The sequence below is a fragment of the Ambystoma mexicanum genome, chromosome 5q (genome assembly GCF_040938575.1).
Source record: "Ambystoma mexicanum isolate Mex_15411 chromosome 5q, UKY_AmexF1_1, whole genome shotgun sequence".
In the NCBI taxonomy this organism is placed as follows: Eukaryota; Metazoa; Chordata; class Amphibia; order Caudata; family Ambystomatidae; genus Ambystoma; species Ambystoma mexicanum.
This window is the reverse complement of record NC_090933.1, coordinates 55,101,481-55,121,317: the sequence shown is the minus strand read 5'-3', so window position 1 is coordinate 55,121,317 and position 19,837 is coordinate 55,101,481. Positions and strand designations below refer to the sequence as shown.

General features: G+C 44.0%; 1 protein-coding gene and 1 pseudogene across 12 annotated transcripts in view; one reads left to right on the top strand and one right to left on the bottom strand.

Moving 5' to 3' along the window:
- The window catches only part of LOC138497200 (poly(rC)-binding protein 3-like), a 3,473,032-nt gene that overhangs the window by 2,257,566 nt on the left and 1,195,629 nt on the right, over window positions 1-19,837 (top strand). The window lies entirely within an intron of this gene.
- On the bottom strand, window positions 2,435-3,011 carry LOC138498212 (ras-related protein Rap-1b-like; annotated as a pseudogene).

Below are 19,837 nucleotides of genomic sequence, written 5' to 3'. Positions count from 1 at the left end.
TCTCTTTGAGTCAGGCTTAACAGGGATGGCACAGTTTGCAGAGAATACTGACTTACAGGGGGCACAGCCAGGTTTGTGTGCTGGCCCCTGTTTATTTTATTGGTATTTATCTGATTTGGGGTAACTTTTGAATTCTGCTGCGTTTGTTCCACCTAAATTAGCAGGGGAGCTGGTTATTGCTGGACGTTGGGAGACACTAATTTGGAGTTTGATCAGAACTTAAGGTATTTGGAATGCTCAATTTGGTGCACAAATGGAGTGTATTGCACGGATGCATTGTAGGTTTACTCTTGTTTCACTTATAAACATTTTATAAATTATTAATTTGTTTGAACTCGTTTTTATTGGCATTTTCTTTTAATAATAATCATGCATTCCCTCCCTCCACCCCAGCTGTCCTCCCTCATGCTCTCCCCCGCACCCGCCCCCCCTTTTCCCGCTGTGCATGAATTAAATTAAAAACTGTGGAATAGGCCAAAACATTTCTACATCTCAAAGCAATTCCCAATATGCAAAGTTTTTGAGGACAGTATGTAACATTGACATCTTTTTGCAAAAAGTTCAACACCTTATTCTAGTCTTTGGATTTGGAGAACCAGTCGCCAATATGGGGTAGTTCTTTCAACTTATGGGGTAGTTCTTTAGATCACCAGCAAAGCCGCCAACTGTAACATAACAAACGCTTTTGAGACAGGTTTGGGGCTATGTCGAAAGTGCTCTTCCGTCAATACCAAAAGACATGATCTCAAAGGCCTGGGTTCTTGCAAGCCAAACATGTGCACCATACACTTATTCACCTCTTTCCAATATTGCGCCAACCCTGGGCAGTTCCACCAAACATGCCTTTCCCATCATTCCACACCCCCACCCCCACCAACATTTATCCAATATGGAAAGCTTCATTTTCCATAAGCGATCAGGTGTATAGTGCCATTTTACCAATAACTTGTACCAACATTCTCTGATTTGGATCGACCTAGTAATTCTGGGTATTACTTCCCGTAGCGTATCTGTAGCATCCTCCTTGGGTGGAATGTTTGAATGTGGAATATGGAAGGCTAAGGAAGGCTAAGGAAGGTTCTATGGGATGGTTCTTTATCAGTTGGAAGGAGTCCGGTGGGGCATACATATCATTTGGAAACTTACAATAAAGACTTCTTTACTGTGCTTACTTGTGTGGAGGAATCTTTCACTATCCCAATCTTCTTCCGGCACTCGCTCCCCCAATGTTAGATGCCAGCGTTGTTTATAACTTAATGAAAACTTTGGAGTGGTATCTACCATCAGTTGGTGTAGATTTGAGATCAAAGCTTTGTTCCTTGAGTTAGATGTCACATATTTTTCTAAAGGCATAAGGTCTCTTGCTGGCGCCTTCCGTACGGGTGGGGCAAGAATCCAATGCCTATCCTGGAAATATTGAATATGGAAATATTGAATTGAAGACAGAGATCCTGTTTACATTGTAGAAAAGTTTTGGGGTTGTTCCCCTGAAACATATATTTTAGTCCTTCACAGCCAATATGTTTCCATTCCATGAATGCATTGGGTTCGAGATCTGGGCTGAGTTGGGGATTAAAAAATAAGGGCGTAAGAGGGGAGGGGCAATATAGTCAAATGGTACTTTTTGAATTCCTCAACCAAACTCGTAATCACACTCACATGCATATTAGGGGGTTGGTCATGTTTAGGCAGCCACTAGTTATCCCCAAGCCAAGGATCCCCCAGCACCCTCTCCATCTGTAACCACCTTTTCCCCGTGTCATTCGCACACCAATCTTTGAGGACCCTGATTTGAGCAGATTGGTAGTATTTCGTAAAAATCAGGGAGACCCAGGCCGCCCTTTTCTTTGGGGGTCATTAACATACTTAGGCCCTCATTACAAGTCAGGCGTTAAGGGTTTAACTGCGCCGTCGGCGCCGTTAACCCTTAACGCCTGATTCACACTTTAACGCCTGCTTTTTGCAGGCGTTAAAGTCCAAGGCGCTAAGCGACCTTGGTGCTAATTACGGCACCGTAATTCACGGTGCCGTAATTAGCGCCTTCCCCATCCCCATCATGCCCTATGGGGCAAAAATGGGAATGGGGAAGGGCAAATGGTGAATGGGGAATTACTGCCCCACTCACCTTGGAATGGGGCCGTAATTCCGCCATCCACCATGCCGGACTCCGGCGCTGGACCATGGTGCTAATAGCACCATGGTCCAGCGCCGGAGTCGTAATGAGGCCCTTAGTGTTATTCTTGGGGGTTGTTATTGCATATAAATGTGGACATTGCTCTATGCAGCTTCCAGAAAAACGTAGTGGAAAACTGAATTGGTAATGCTTGGAACATGTATAGAACTTTGGGGAGTGTGACCATTTTTACTGAGTTGATTCTACCCAACCAGAAGATAGTAAGGTTACCCCATTTTAGAAGTTGTGTTTTGATTCCTTTCAACATAGGGGGATGATGTTGATTTTTTTGCATGCTTTTCCAGGTACTGGAGTTTTTCTGTTAATTAGTCGTACAAGGTTGTAAAAAATCTCATTAACATTAATGAAGGCTCTAAGAATGCACAATTGTTCCACTGCCTTGCGAGGCTCTGGCCTTGTTCCTTCCCCACCACTCGATTCATCTTCCAAGTCGCACTTGTTTCCAACAAGAATCATTGGCACTTCATCAGTGTCTTTGACTCTGAGGATCTGTTCTCATAGGTCCTGGAGGTTATTGAACGTAGGTTGTGTGGTTATCGAATATACTAATGCAAAACCTTGTCTGTTTTTCATGTAGAGATCTCTCATCGCTGTAAATTGTTCCGTTTCTGTTGTGTTTAAGATTTCGAGCACACACTACTGGCAGTCCACTTCATCTTGCTTTCTGTAGGAGTCTTCTATTGTTGGGTCATATTTTTCCACAAATATTCCCTGAACAAACTGTACAGTCAGAGCAGATTTCCCAACACCGCCAGAGCCTAGGACCACCAACTTATACTCGCTCATGGTGCTGGTTTTTCAGTCAACACCTTGACACTGGTTTGGACTGGGGAGGACATAGGGGGATAATTGGCTTAGAATAACCCATCAATCAGGGGAGGTGTTGTCACCCCAAGTAATTTAATGCGGTTATGCGCCCCACCCGAATTTTGTGCGCAAACATAAAACCTGCACATCGATGGCAGGGAGGGATAGGTTTAATACTTTTGATTTAGTTTAATTTATTTTTAGGCCCACAACCATCCCAAATTTCACAACTTCTCTTGTTTCCACCTGTAAAGTATTTAAGGGGTCTGAAGCCAACAAAAACCTATCATCTGCATATGCCATAATTCTATGTGATATACCCCCAAAATTAATTCCCCTGATATCATTAGTCTGTCTGACCTTGGCAAGTAGTGGATCCAAGTGAAGTGCATACAATAACGGTGACACGGGCCACCATTGTTTAGTGCCGCGTTGTAAAGAGATGGGAAGAGATAATTGGCTATTTATTGGTAGTCATGGGATAGGCCTTTATAACTAGCCCGGAATTTTATCAATAAAGTTGGGCTCAAACCCCATCTTTGGCAAGGTGAGAAAGAGAAATGACCATTCAATCCGATTGAAAGCTTTTTTTACATCGATGGAGGCCAGAACGCCCGGGATCTTCTTTTTCACGATTTTTTCTAATATACGGCACGCTCTACCAATATTATTGTGGTCTGCCTATGATTATTGAAGCCTGTTTGGTCTGTGTGTACTAACGAGGGACATAGATCTTCTATCCTATTGGCTAAAACATTAGTGTAGATCTAAACATCTACATTCATTAATGCTATAGGGCAATACGACCCACAGTTAGTCGGGTCTTTGCCAGGTTTGGGGAACAATACTATTTTTGCTTCTTTTATAGTGGGGTAGATACCACCTGAGTATGCAAAGATTTTTATAATTGGGTTAAATAGGGGCCAGAATATTACGCTATGTTTTGTAAAACAGGGCTGGATATCCGCCCAGACCTGGAGATTTATTTAGTGGAAGGTTGCAAATAACTCGAACTACCTCATCTTTAGTGATATCGAGTTCAAGCTGCTCAATGTCCATTCGCGTAAGTCAGGGAATGGTAACTGACTCCAAATGTTCCCATTGAGAGTTAAAATCTGGGAGTTCCGACCGGTATAACTCTCAGTAGAATCAAAGGTAAGAATGTGATGGGTTTCAGTAATTATATCCGCTGAGGGGATCCAAATCTGCTGTGTAGTCCGGGAAGACACTCTCTGATGAAGTTGGGTGGCCAGAGGACGGTCTGTCTTGATGGCTTTAATATAATATTTTTGTTTAAGAAAGAGAAAGGATTTTTCTGCTTTCTTAGTTTGATAAAGATGTAGCCTACCAGCTGCCGCCCTGAACGCTTTTTGTATAGATGGACCGGTGTTCATTTCCATATTTTTCATTACCTGTTGTTACACCTCGCCCTCGGCCGTGCCGCGTTTCCCGGGTTCTGCCTCGTTGCTCTCGTATGAGCAAGAACAATAGGGGAATTCCGGTTAAAACCAAAATAAGGGACAGGAAAGTGATCGCCCTTCATAAAGGGTTATGGCGCCGGCACGCGCCCTTCTTATCGCGCTTGCAGCTGCCATGGCAAATTTCTACACGAACTACAGTATCCAGAAAACCTGTTACGTTGTAGTTCTCGGCGTTGAGAGGGGAGCCTCATTTTCAAACGATACGCCTCTTGTTGTTATTTATTCCACAGCGACATACAGAACGCTGCTTCTGTTTAAAGTTACAACCGGCATACTCTCCGAAGTGCCCTCCCGGTATCTTGAATTGTGAAGTCCTTGTTTTCCCGTGTACCGACCCTGCCTGCACACGGACTCCTTATTCTGAATCCCCGATTGACCTGTTTTCTGACCACCCGTGTACCAGACCCCTTGCCTGCTTTCGGAACTCTTGGACACTGATTCTGCTGTTTCGTGACCGCTCGTGTACCAGACCCCTTGCCTGCTTTCGGAACTCTTGGACACTGATTCTGCTGTTTCGTGACCGCTCGTGTACCAGACCCCTTGCCTGCTTTCGGAACTCTTGGACACTGATTCTGCTGTTTTGTGACCGCTCGTGTACCAGACCCTTGCCTGCTTCCTGGACTCTGAGACAGTAACTACTCCGGTAAGAAAAGCTCTAATTGGAACACCATTTTTCTGTGGAATTCGACTTCATTCCTAAGTGCATCTTTTGAACGCTTTGCTGTGGTGCACCATCCCGAAACCAGTGCGACACTCGTTCCGTTCGGGGATAGCTACCTTACTAACCTCCCTATTTTTTATTTTATACTTTCGTTGTTTTCCAGGACTCTTACTTCAATCCTAAACCCATCAGGGGTAAAGTATAGTTTTTCTTGGTTTTTCCATACTGCAGAATTATACGTTAGCCATATAGCAAGACCTCTCTACTTTATAGGTTACTCCGGTTCCTTTGGCTTAAGGGGAGATTAAACCAGGTACTACTAAAGGGGAATAGTCTTGGGAATAAACCAGTTTCATTATTGGCAGATTATTAACTTGTTATCCTTTCCTTTACAGCCTGGGTTTGAGACGGTCTGTTCTCCCCGCTTTTTTGATCGATCGGTCCCCTTGTCTGTACAGTTCAGCAAGTGGTCATATCGGTTTAAAGAGCTCATTCCCTCACAGAGAGGAGGCTTGGGTAGGAGGCTCCAACCCTAGCTCCTTCAAGCAACTCCCCAGCAATAGAGGTCCGGCCTGTTTACGCACTCTCCATATCGGTGAGTAACACCTGTCTAAGTTCCTTCTCTTATTCTGTTTCGAGTGCCATTTTCTGCTTGCCTCTAATTGCCTCTTCCTCAATCAAAGCTCCCCTCAGAGTTGCCTTAAAGGCATCCCAAATTTCATTAATCGCAGTCTCCCATACCGAATACAAATAAAAAAACTCCCTAGTTTCCGTTGCTATTTTCGCTATAATAACTTGGTCTTGTAATAGTTCCAATGGAAATTTCCATGCCCAAAGTCTCTAATTTTCCGTAGCAACCTGCCCCGTATCGAGGATATGAATTGTGGCCACTGTCAATGTAATGGAGCCTATCTGTAAGATAGTGAATAGATATCTGCCCTCTCTGTGGGCCTTGGTGCGCTGTACTTTGATTTGGGTTCCAACCCTAATTGCTATGAGCACGCCAGCTACCTTCCCTAATACGTTCACCTGTAAGATGAAAGAGTACTGAAGCAAACGTAGTTTACACCTGTCCACACTCTCAATATGAGTATGGGTTTCTTGCATCACCACCAAGTATGGTTGGTAGTGCCTCAACATGCCTTCCGATTTCCTACGTTTCAGCTGGGTATTACAACTCCTAATGTTTAATAATAAGAACTTGAATTAAGTGTACTTTAATCGCCTCACCCAGGGCTGTTGAGTGTGTGCACTAGTCCACTGAGGTACTTCAAAACTACCCTTGCACAGCAGGAACCGCTTCCCACTTTCCCGCTGTCCCTCCAACAAACATTCCCTCCCATTTTCCCCAACGTCCCCCTAACCCTCCCCAAAAAGTCCTCCGGTGTGAGTCACAGAACCTAGTGTTTCTCTGGGTAAAAACCACCGGCTGTGAATCACCTTATATCCCAGTGTAAAGCGCGGGGCATCCTAACACCCCATTGGTTACCCAAACTGATAAATTCCAAGCTGTCGCACTCCGTCTCTGCTATACTTAAATTTACCTTTTACCACATCTTTTACAGTTCCCAAGAATGTCTCTTTGAAGTGCCTTACTTTGATGGTCGGGCTCGCCAGTGCTCCTTTTGCACACCTTTGGGTTTCCCTCTCTGTCTGTTAATTGACGACCTTTCCTCCAATTTAGTCTGTTTGATGTGATGTTCCATCATGGTCTCTGCTCCTTCCATTAAACCAGTAGCAACTTCTTCCTGAATTGGAAGCAACACTATACCTGATTCTCTGGATGTTATTCTGTGCTGTCTTCCTTCCAAGGAAAACAGCAGACCAAACGGGAAGGTCCATCTATACTTGATTCCACGTTTCTGAAGAGTTTTCACCACCACCTGCATGTCTCTATGCTTTTGAAGGGTTATCAGTGAGCGGTCCCGATAAAGTTGGATTCTTGTCCCATTGAATGTAATCGGTGCAGCAGTTCTTGCCTCTCTTCAGTATTTGTTCCTTTTGTGGGTATTGTGCACATGCTACAAATACATTTTGAGGGCGAGCTTTCGGTTCTGCCTCTTTGGTCCCATCCTATGGACCCACTCTAACAGAATGTTTGTGGCCTACTCGCCTGCAATGAGCTCTGCAAAGATCTGTGTAACAGCATCTTTTAGAACTGGGTCCATCACTGATTAAGGAAGGTTTTTATTTTGGATATTGGAACATCTGGATCGATTCTCTATATCTTCATATCAAATCTCCAGATTGTGTGTGATCCTAGATAATTCATCAGTTGCGATATCCAATAGCTTACAGTCATCTACTAGTTCCTGAATTGCACGCTCATTTGTGTCAAAACTCTCCCCTAGAGAGGAGATTTATTTTGCTAAAGTCGGGCGAGCGAGTACATAATTTCAGAAGTGAACAAGGTCAATTGTACGTGGAAAGAGACAGATAATTTTTCTTGAAAATCTTGAAAGCTTCTTTGGATGCTGCCATATCTAAATCCTTAGTGGAAGGAAACAGAGGGGACTGTAAGCTGTGTTGTTTCCGTGCACCTTGACAAAAACATTTGTACAGATTTAGGGTGTTTTGGATGATGTTGTGTATGCCCAGCCAGGGACTCTTTCTTCCTACCCCTTGCATGTGCTTGAAGCGTAAGTTGCATATGTGTCACCGGGTCTTGCAGCGAAGCACCTGGTTCACAGCTTCTATATGCAGACCAGGCGTATAAGGACCCAGATCCAAAATGTCTGCATAGACAAAGTACAGACAAGTTCTCTGTAGCCTATCTCTTCATATTCTGTTTCGTGCCAACAAGTCCCCCTCTTGAAGAGCTGGTGTGCATCCCATGCCACCACCATTAGCTTGATCCACAGTTCTGGAGTAAGAGGAGATAGCTTCGGAGGACAGGATTAAAGTAAGTGCTGTTCACGACCTACCCTCTGCATTTGCTAGATACCACTCGAGTCCTTTATCCACAAACAGCAAGGAATATTATATTACTGGTTTTTATCCCAGCTTCATGGCAGCTTCTGCAGACTGCCAGGTTCTAAGCACCCTTTAGACAATGATCTGCTAGGGAACAAACCTCCTGCTCTGCCCGTAACCAAATAGTCAACCAGAGACAAAATCTGGAATTTGCTCCATGTCCCACTCCTAGCTTGTTTATCCCTGGGACCTTCTCACTCAGCAGCCGAGGTTCTAGGCAAACAGTCCCAACTGTGCCACTCCCAAGCTTACCGCTACTTTCATCCTGTTTGCAGGCCACCCTGTTGTGCAGAGGTCTTTCCATCACCATATAGAACCCACAAGGGGTACCAGATGCATGCATCATGGAGAACCCGGGTCAGAGACACTCACCGCAGTCCTCCAAGCAGCCAGCTATACCCTCCACTGATTCCGACCCAGAGCCGCAAGATCCCGGGTCGACAAGCTGGGTCTCAGGAGACAGGGATAATGGAAGCCCCTCTGTGGTTGTGTTGTGAAAACGTCCTTCTTCCACTCGATCTACGAAAAGGTTGGAGCTTTATTGTGGATGGAGCACTCACACACATGTCTTCACCATGTGGTGGCCATATTGGAATCTGCCATAAACATTTAATAAATTAAATGTACTTCCAATTTACGGTTTAGAGAACAGATCTCTTTCTGAAGATTTTGATTTTGAAAAATTGGAGGGGAAAATCTGGCATCATGCCTTGCATCTCCCTAGTTGTGTCCCTGTTGTGATGTTAAGGTATGAACTGGGTCAGCTCTCAATGTATATTATGGTTATTTGGAGAGCAATTACCCTCTGAAGAAACATAATTATGGGGGCAGGGAATACATTATACCATGTTCTATCATCCCAACTAGGAAAATCAGATCCTGGTTGCCTCACAAACTTTAAACAAAAGTGTCTAAAAATGTTGACTTTGTTGAACATGAGTAGTTATAACCTTTTCATGAATCCAGGGGAAGTTAAAAGAATCTCAAACCAACTACTGTCCCATCTCTATTACCCCCTTCCTTGGGAAACTCTTGGAGAAGGTGGTCTTCCACCAACTGGCCCACCACACTAAACTTGTTGGTTGCCTACACAACTATCAATCTGGATTCAGAGCATCCAGAGGCATGGAAACTGCTCTTCTGAACACCGGTGAGGAACTGCTCACATCTCTTGACTCCATCTCTCCAGCTCTTCTCATTCTACTTGATCTCTCCTCTGCATTTGTCACAGTCAACAACTTTAACCTCATAAAATGGCTCTACGAAACCCTAGGGACCTCGGAGCAGGCACTGGACTCGCTGACCTCCTTCCTCAATGACTGTCCATCCCAGGTTATTCTGAGCTCTTTCTCCTCCCCCACCTCAATTTCAACCTGCGGCGTCCCTCAGGGATCCAACCTTGCTTCCTGGCTCTTTGACACCTATCTTCCTCTGCTTGCACACCTCATTTCCACCTTCTCCCCTAATTTCCAGTGTTATGCAGATGACACACAACTCTTCTTCAAACGTCCCTCTTATCCTCTCCTTTCTTCCTCCTTTATTAATGACTGCCTATTGGCCATCCAGTCCTGGTGTACCTCCAATGATCTCTGCCTCAATGCCAGCATGACTGAGATCCTTCCTATTGGGACTCCAGCTCCCTCTTTTTTCCCCTCATTTTGGCCATCTCCTATGGGCTCTCCCCCTTCTCCTTCATCTGAAGCCAGGAACCTTGGAGTCATCTTCGACTCCTCTCTTTCCATCCTCCCTCACATTCAGGACCTTGCCTAGAAAGCTCACTTTCAACTCAACCTCCTCAAAGGAATCTTTGATTTCCTCACTTTCTCCCAGAGCTCCTTGTCTCTAGAGCTAATCCGAAATAGGACTGCAAGTCTAATCCTTGTCCTCAAGCCCAGGGACCGCTTTTCTCCAGTTCTAAATCCCTCCACTGGCTCCCGGTTGCTGCAAGGTTCAAATTAAAATCCCTCTGCATCATCCATAAAGCTGTCTGGGTCTGGGGACCACACAATCTACAACTGGCTCTCACTAAATACTCTCCATCCAGATTGTTACGTTCTTCCAGCGCCAACTCTCTGTGTGTCAAGTGCTTTGCTAAACAGCGAGCTGGTGGCCGATCTATTTCCTCTGCAGGATCCCTCCAATGGAACAGCCTCCCCCTTTCTCTTCATCTTGAACCGGATCTCCTCATATTCTGGAAGCTCCTCAAGACCATCCTTTTCACCTCCTCCTTCCCTTACTCCCTCCTCTGCTAAACCCCACAGTTGCTGAGATTGATGCCCAGGGGGCTTATGTGTCCTCCTGGGTCCTGGCCCCCCACACCCAATCACCTTCAGCCTCCACCAGCTCCTAGCACTTGCCTTGGCACCCACTGGCCTATGCCACCGCTGCCTGCACTTATTTATTGACAGTTGATCACTCTCACCAAATCACTTAACAGCTGCCTACTCCCTAGCACTTCCCTCTCCGGTACTGCTAGCAATTACCCCCACTCCCTCATACCGTCTCTATCTCTGCACTTGCATGTTCTGAATGCTCACAAGGCCTAGTAGGTTTACCTCTATCTTTCATTGTTATATTTCCTTTTAATTCCCATGTTCCCTCTCTGTTGCCCTGTGGGCGCTTTGAAACACAATTTACTTGATGTATAAACGCCTTGTAAATGCACACTAAATAAATAAATAAATTATATGAGAATGATTGGATTGCAACATGGGACAGTAGGGACACTTATAAATTGTATCATGACCTAAGTCTAGAAAACTAGCGTCATGGGACGATGCCTTTATGCATTAATAAATAGCCTAACGGACGGTATCTAAGGTCATTTTTAAGACTTAGGTTTACTTTGTTACATACTCGAGAAATTCAGTATATTAGGAAACTTAGCAGCGATAATAAATGCAGATATTGGGGGTCATTACAAGGTTGGAGGTAACCATGGTGCTATTAGCGCCATGGCTGCCTCCAAATCCTTACTGACTCTGCCCTGGTGAATGGAGCTATTACCCCCCCATTCCAAGGTTGGTGGGGGCGGAAATTCCCCATTCACCAGGGCCCTTCCCAATTCCCATTTGAGCCCCCATTGGGCTCAATGGGAATGGGGAAGGCGCTTATAACGGTACCGCAAATTGCGGTACCGTTATTAGCTCCAAAGTCCCTTTGCGGGTCCCGTCCTTAATGCCTGGTAAAACCAGGCGTTAAGGGAGGACCCGCAAAGGGAACTCGTAGTAGGGCGGTAAGGGATTTCTGGCACCGGTGCCCTTACCGGTGCCGGTAATCCCTTACCACCCACCTCGTAATGAGGCCCATTGCCACAATGCTATTGAGTCCTTGATGCTTGTTTTTATTCAATGTTCTGCTTTGCAATTCATAAGGGAGCACATATCTTCAAAATGTGAATATGATGATGGTTGGCTTAATAATGATGAATTTTAGAAAACATCACTTTTAATTGTGGCAGTGAGTTTTGTAGTCAAGCTAGAATTAATTGATGATTTTTAGGAGATGTTGCTATCTTTTACTTCTTTCATGATTTGAATCTGGTATAACCTGGCAATTTGTAGTTTCCTTTTATTTATTTTTATTTTTTTTGCTTTCTTTTTCTTCTTACATGTTTTTGCTGTTATTTTTTTGTATAAACCAATACAATGAAAAAATAGCCTTATATTTATCTATAATGAATCAGTTAATAATTCAATATCTTAGTAAGAAGACCTTTCACAAATTCCCATGAACATGAGAGCACATGCTAGGAAATTAGACAAATAAGGCTACAGTGACTTAGCAATTAGTTAATGCCCTAACAATGTTGGTGGAGCATGGCTATAAGTGTTATATAATATTTGGATTTTTTTGTCCAAACCAGTGAAAACAGATTAAGTAGATTTGATGCTGACAAGGCCTAGACAGAATTTAAAAATGGCTCAAAGGGACAAGGTGACACAAGGCCTGGCAGAAAGACGATGCACAATGACAGGACATATAACCACACAGAACTATAAGGTGGGACAGCACTGATGGGCTGCGTGACTGGCCCGACTAAAGAAAACAAATAAACACAGAGATAAGGATATGCCGTTATACTTTAGGATAGTGTGAAACAATTCTGATGGCTCAAACAACACACACACAAATGATGTAGCACCATTGAATGTCCTACCCCATCCTGACATGGACTTGGAGAGGCTACCTTCAAATTCCTACTTTGAAAATAATAGCTGAATAAACTGAAAACATGCCTGGGCATTTTACAAACTGTGTGCATTCAAAACATAAGCATCATTAAAAACCTGATGCATGGTAGCTAGGGTGTCTCGAAGTTGGAGCTATTTAAGCAATAAGCTCCAAGCTGGTCTGCCATTACTGCTTCAGGTAATCCTCTAGGGCCCATAGTTACAGCGTTAACGCAGGCTCTGGAGGATTACCCGAAATGGTAATGCCCCCCCCAGCGAGGGGCTTCTCTCCAGTAGCACCCCAGCCCGGAAGACTGGAGTACTAATAGTGTATTTTTTAAGTTGTGAGACGCCTTTGGAGTCTCGCAACTGAAAATAGAAAAAAAAAGATATCCGACACAGAACTGGGTGAAGGGACTATACGTACTCCCTTCTCCCTTTCCATGGTGGCCATTCAAAAAGGAAAAAAAAATAAAATAAAGAAGATGGCTGCCATGGAATGTCGAAAAGGGACTACATGTAGTCCCTTCTCCCTTTCCATGGTGGCCATTGAAATCTGAATAAGGGAGACCCCTGAGGTCTCCCTTGCTACCCCTAAAAATAATATATATATTTTTCATTCTTAATGTAAGCTCCTGGACTGTTGTCAGCACCATGTGGCTCTTTCTTCCTGGAGTTGCTGGCTTTCTTGTTCAGGCCTCTTAAAATAAAACAGGGGGTTACACAAGTGTAACACTTTGAGCAGTGACCCTAAAAAAGAAAGAATAGGAATAACAAATAATTTGTCTTTCTAGAAATATATACAATAATTGCTAGACTCATCAAAGGTTTATTTCAGTCACACTTCAGGGGTGAGTCACTGATTTAGTCTGTTCTTAAACACCTCAACTCAGACTCTCATCCGTTCTGAGATTGATAAATAAGTACCAAGACAGGTTGGGTGATAGTGTATGAATATTTTTTCTATGTAAAACGCTTAAGCGGAAGTGCTATATAATAACACATCATTATCATTTGGCCTTGGACGTCTGCTTGCATTCTCAGTAATTTGGTAATATGGAGCTATCCAAACTGATATTAACGATACAAAAGGGGCTCCATTCTGGTATGAAATGTACATCACATTATAGTGATATTGTAACCATATTTTTCGCAGTGTACTTAGGAACAATGGTATGTGATGCCACTTCCTGTTTTGTCAAGGGGTGAAAGGTCATATTACATTGCATCCGTGATGTCACTTCAGGGTCGGGTCAAATGACATAACTTCCTGTGATGTTATCAGAGGTCAAGTGTCATGTGATGTCAATTCCACTACCCCTGGCATTTTGGTGCAATGACGTCCCTGGTTTTCTCTCTTTTTAGGGTCTACTTGTTCCCTTTCATTTTCTTTTACATACTCCCTGAACTAGTCGCTCACACTGAGTGAGGAGTTAGCAAGGGCACAGTTTTTATAGTTGCTGACATTTCTTATTTGCGTGGCGTGCACTGCACAATATGCAAATAATCCTGGGAAAAGTTCACTCAGGCAAATTGCTCTTGAGCAAATAGTGGTAGGGCCAGTGCTGGCAAATGGGCCGCCTCTCGCCGGATCCAAGATCCAGCACCAGATGTGTAGCCTGATCTCGGGATCTGACCAGCCTCTACACCAAATAACCCATCACAAAATAAAAGGCTTTGACAAAAAAATTGAAAAAAAACCCCACCAAAGCACTTTCCACGCTACAGTAAGGGGTGGGGTGTGAAGCCGCACACAGCAGATTGGCAAGCGCTTTTCTGGCTCCACCACTCACCCATGTCACAGGCAGCAGGAGCCAAGGCAGACCCTCAGCGAACCTGGGGGAGCCTCTGACCTAATCTGCTCTGTGCGAGCGCACTGTGCACAATGTGTTCACACAGAGCAGATTAGATCACTGAGGCGAGCACCCAGGATGATCAAGGGTCAAAGACCCTGTGATTTAGCAGGAAGCAGAATCCATTTGGAAAACGCAATGATCACCGAGCCCCCAGCTTCGTCAGTCGGTGGTCGTTGCCTTTCCCAAATTAATTCTGGTACTTGTAGTTTTGGATGTCAAAATAAATGTTGACGCGGACGGTGCTGGCTTGAAAAGTACACAAACCATAGGAAGGTACGCATACTATGGTTTGTGTTTTCAAGCAATTCAATAAATGGCACCATTTTTAAAATATTATTTTTAACATTTCCTTTGATCCGAGTTCAACTGGCAGTCCCACCCCTTCTGATCTCTGCCCCCACAACGGCACTTGTGGGATCCCCCTCCACATGTTTTCCATTTCCACCACTGGGTAGGGCTATGTGCATAAGAACAAATTGTGCATTTTTGTGTAGAACTGTGGATGGGTGTGTAGCATAAGCAATTTGATCAGTGTTGCTTTATGGATCTGAACTATGCATATTATGTTCAGGCACATAAAAAAAACGCACCTGCCACATTTTTCTCTGCTGCATTTTGTTTGTGGATCGGACCCAAAAGTGCATTTCATTTGAATTTAGCTGGCAAGGTCCCTATTTGAAGTAGTGTTAGGCTGTCTACACAAAAGGTGATTACCATATTTTGACAATAGTGTACCGCAGAATAATAGCAGCAATCCGACAAACGATACATAGCTGTAACATCGCAGGCATCAGAGGGCGTCCACAGACAGAAATGCAACACCACAGTCAAAACATGCAAAGTTAATACCCGATACACGTAATAAAAGAAGGTGCAGCATTAACGGTGTTGTGGTGCCATAATAATTGTGTCACTCTAGTGTCCTGTTTCTATGTCCATCCTACTATGTCCCCTGTCGATGTCTTCCTGGCCTTGAAAGGGGGCCGTGTCACGTGTGGGAGGCGTGCTCAAGACAGAGCAAGTGTGGTCACAGAATTGAGAGATCACTAGACACCAGCTCTGTGTCTGTGTCGTTAATATTGTGTTGCTTATATATTGCCGACAGGTGTGAGCTTGTAGAAACGCAACAATCACCATCTTGAATGTATGTACATCTTCGGCACAGCACCTTTTGAAGCAGGAACTTACGTCACTGCACACTTCAGCAGATACATAGCGTCCGGGATCGCGTCTTATCATTTTGCAGCATTTTTGCAACACAGGGGCTCATTCTGAGCCTGACAGTGCGTAAACAATGGTGCCGGCAAGCTTACAGGCACTTTTGTTTCTAGACTGGCATATTATAGGTCTGCGGGTGGGCGCCGTCCCGCCTGGCAGGTCAGGGAACGGCACCTACCTGCAGTGTTTTCCCGGAAGCACCGGCATTGTTATTAACGGTGCCGGTGCTTGCGTGGTCACCACTCCCATAGAGTGCTATGGCACAATTTACCGGCACCTGACTTTCTGGTCTGCTGGGGTTGTAATCCCCGGTATCACTGGCACGGTTACCGCCAGACCCGTAATGAGGCCCACTACTGTCTGGAAACTTGTATTGGACTGGTATATATGGGTAGAGAACTCAAACATGCCAAGGGCTGCGTTTGAATGTAAAAACATGTTCATTTACTGACCGTATGCGTATATGCAAAATCATAAGGTTTATTACCCAGTTCCAGCAGACGCATGCGCCAAATATCCCTAGAGGCTGGTTTGTCATCCGTTGAGCTATCCTTGTCATTAAATTGTATTAAATGTTCATAACGCTTGAAGAGTCTGCTAAAGAACTTCCCCGGGTGATTTACTAAGGGCCGAGAATAATCCACCAGCTATAGGTGGATGTATGAATATTTACACAGCTCTAAATTATGCATGCCGTGTTTTGAATGTGCATTTTGAAGCAGCAGCAATGTCAAGTAGTGTGCATTCGTACACCTTAAGACCCTGTGTAATCGCTGATCAGACATTTTGAAGCGTGCATCCTTTGTCTAGGAGAGAGAAGGTGTGGCATCTAAAAAATGTGACGTGGGACGTAACACCATGCTTCCATTGCTACGCACAACTCCTGCAGCATCTGATTGTGAGATATTGAAACACAATATTCGAGAAATCCCCTTCTCAACAACAAAATAGCAAAGGTTGGATTCATGTCTTTTTTCCAGGGAAGATATATTTAAATTATGTTAGTATAATGTTGCACAACAATGCACCCTATAAAGAATATGTTCAGCTGTTGAAGTGCTTTCCAAAATGCAAATGTATCTTAGCACTTAATATGTGTTTGTTATGCAACTCAATCGAAAATCTTCAATTGGCCTCATCAGGATGCAAGCTAGCAGAGATGCAAACTTTCAAACTACAGGCTGCACACATAGCTCTGCAAAAGGCAGCCAACTCACTGAGCTAAATATAGTTCAAACACGAATATCATACATATTAGAGCTACATATATAATATATAGTAGAGAAAATGGTAAACCACCCTTATCAATAGCAAAATGAAAGCGTGGAACGGAATATTGAAGAAGAGAAAGCAGGAGGAGGTCATACAATGGCAGGTGAAGGGTGTATGGATAATGAGGGGGCACAGAGCCAGTGTGGATCAGGGGGCTCTCGAGGGAACGTTTTTAGGTTGTTGCAGGTGTCGGAAGTTGGTGCACTGCTGAAGGCTTGACTTGGGTAAGATGAGAACAATCATGAGGTCACAGAAACCATTCGTAGAAACAGCTTGTCCGAAGATTGGAGAGGAGCATGGTGGGAAGCTGGTGAATAAGAGCCGCAGATGTCGAGGGGCGAGAAAGGCAGCATGGTGGGTAGGGAATTTAGCAGCGCGGAGGTGCATCATTGGGGAGGCACGTTGAGTTGGCAAGAATTGGGCTATGGCCGGTAAAGGAAAAGGCTTTCAAAGGGGTATCTAAAGTTACAGGAATCAAGGCAGTTAAGAGAGTAGAATGTTTTGAGCACGCAAAGTTCTTGAAATCGGTGTGACAGGAAGGGTCCATTTTGTAGTAAATCAACTGGAACAATACCCAGCCCGTAATGAATAATTTTCATTTTAGATGATTTAAACATTTCAGTCATTTGGATTTACATTTGAAGATTAAATTGATGGTAACGTTGGCATATTTTCCCCACATTTATGCCCTCTGGGGATGGTGGTTGATCATATAGGATTCCACTACCTACATGCCAGGTGGGGTGGTTAGGCCCAGCCATAATATTCAATAGAAAGTTCATATTTGATTGAGGACAGAAAAATAATTCAGGATAAACTAAGTACAAAGAAAAAAAAACAGTGTTGTTTGTTAGTGGTCAAAACATTCAACATTTACTTTAATCTGTTTAGCTAAAATGTTATATTCACACAGAAAATAAAATATACTAGTTAGCTGAAGTTCATCTTGAGAAACTCAAACAAGGACTAGCCCCATAGGAAACAATAGTAATTTTAAGCTGTGAAGGAACAAATGTCCACCAGAGTTCAGTAGTGAGTCCAAAGTCTCGTAAATATTGGCTGACCTTGTGTAAGGTATGATATGATATGATAGGGCATTTATAACGCACCTATACACAATTATTTCAAGGCGCGACGCAGCAAGGGAGGGGGAACAGAGGGAAGACAGAGCCAGTGATCCTACTAGGCCAAATGTCATAAAGATCGCGCAAGTGCAGGGCCAGGGGGAAGAGGAAATGTGCGGAGTGGGAGGGGGGAGGGGACGGTGCAAATGTCAGTTAGCTCATCTAGAATGGCCTGGAAATATGGTGACTGTAAGGTGAAACAATATCTTGTAGGATCACATTGTTGCAAAACTGGTGCTGCCGGATTTCTTTCAGAATCCTATTTTTGTGAGTGGGTGTTCCATCTTTCTAATGTCACGTGGATATGTTTTTCCTACCGGCAGCATGGACGGGCAGTTGTAGCTGCAGGCGTTCTGGAATATATTGAAATTTGTTGGCGTCTGCTTTGCATTTCGGGTAAGTGGTTAAGTGGGCATCTTGGGCTACACACATACACATTATATACCTGTGAGTGCATGTATGGTTGCGCCCCTTAGTCACCAGCTGTTTGAGTTCAACTCTCCTTTGTACAAAGAATAGCAGTAATGGTTCTATGTGGAAAAACCTTTTGAAGCTGTACAAATATGGAGATTGGAGAACATCGTGGTTGAGGTTTCGCCGAGTTCATACAGGTGAGGTATGGCGTTGCATATTGTGTGTTAACCCACTTCTCAAGGGGTTGCAGTGTTAATCATTTTTAGAAAGAGGCACATTAGGGTGGGAATTAGGCATATACTTTTATTTCTTCCACTGCATGTTCATTATTTTGAGTTGTGGTGTTTGAATTTTGTGTGTCCTGTTCACAGTGTTTTTGGGTACCTATTGGTTTGGCGAGATGCATATTAGGGTGTATTATGTGCACAGTGTGTATGCCATTCACAGCACGCTCTTCATTCTGTTTTGGCGGTGTTGTACTGATGGCATGTTATGCCTTCTAAGATGCTTATATCTTGAACTGCTCTTTTCTTAATTGTGATGATTTCTGATGACTTTTTGGGGTAGTAGGTTGATAGCCTTAGTGTGGTGTTGTAGCATTGAAAGTAACACTCTGGGTCAAGGTATGACATCAACATATTTTGGATTTATTTCACAGCTTTTGACGGGCATGAAACATTTTGTGAATTGGTAACGATTGCATAGACTGTCACAGGTATCTTATTCGTGGATGTGATGTTGATCATGTTATATGTGGCAACAATCATTCATTGGAAATCGTTGCAGTATTTGGTTGCATTTTTGTATTCATTTATTTTTATTTGTTTCTTTAGGAGACGTGGTCAATCCTTTTAAGTCGGGTTTGGATTTTCGTGCTTTTGACAAAGCTCTTGAACGGAAAGTACTGATGACGACAGTAATGTGGAGGATAACATGTGTGTACTTTCTGATTTCAATTAATTGTCTGTGCATGGAGACTTATGCATTTGAAACATACATTTTATGCTTAGGTACCCCTGAGGAATGTCTGTCATGCCCGCGCCGCTGGCACACGCATTGGCAACCATCATGGACTACTTGGTACTCATTGATCCTTCTAATACTCTTTGAACAACTCCTATTCACGCCTTGGTCTTTTATTTCCATTTGCTCAACTTTGGTTCTTTTGTATTTTATTCAATTAACTACATTTACCATAATGCACCTGGCTACAGTCCTCAATTCCTGGCTACTCTCATTCATCGTTATTGGGACCACAATCCCCAGAAGCCCTAGCGGCCAGTGCTGCTTCCCCCTGCTCAGGACCAGAGAGGGAGGAGGCAGATTGTCTTCAGGTGTGCTGCTCCAGGTGCTGTCAATTAGCCTGCCTCAGAACAGGGCAGGGCTGTATATAAGCAGCTGCCTGCAGGAGCACAGTGTCTTGCATCTTGAGATCTCCCCACTCATGTTTGCCTTGACCCTCTACTTTGTATGCTATTCCTGTTGCTACATTATCCTGTTTTGATCCAGTGCCCTTTCCGGGCTCCCTGCCTTGCAGCCTGCCTTTCTCCGGCTGCCTACAGTCCTTGTCCTCTGGGCTCCCTGCCTTGCGGCTTGCTACACTCCTCTGCCTTACAGCCTGTTTTACACTTAGCTGCCTATGGCCCTGCTCCTCTGGGCTCCCTA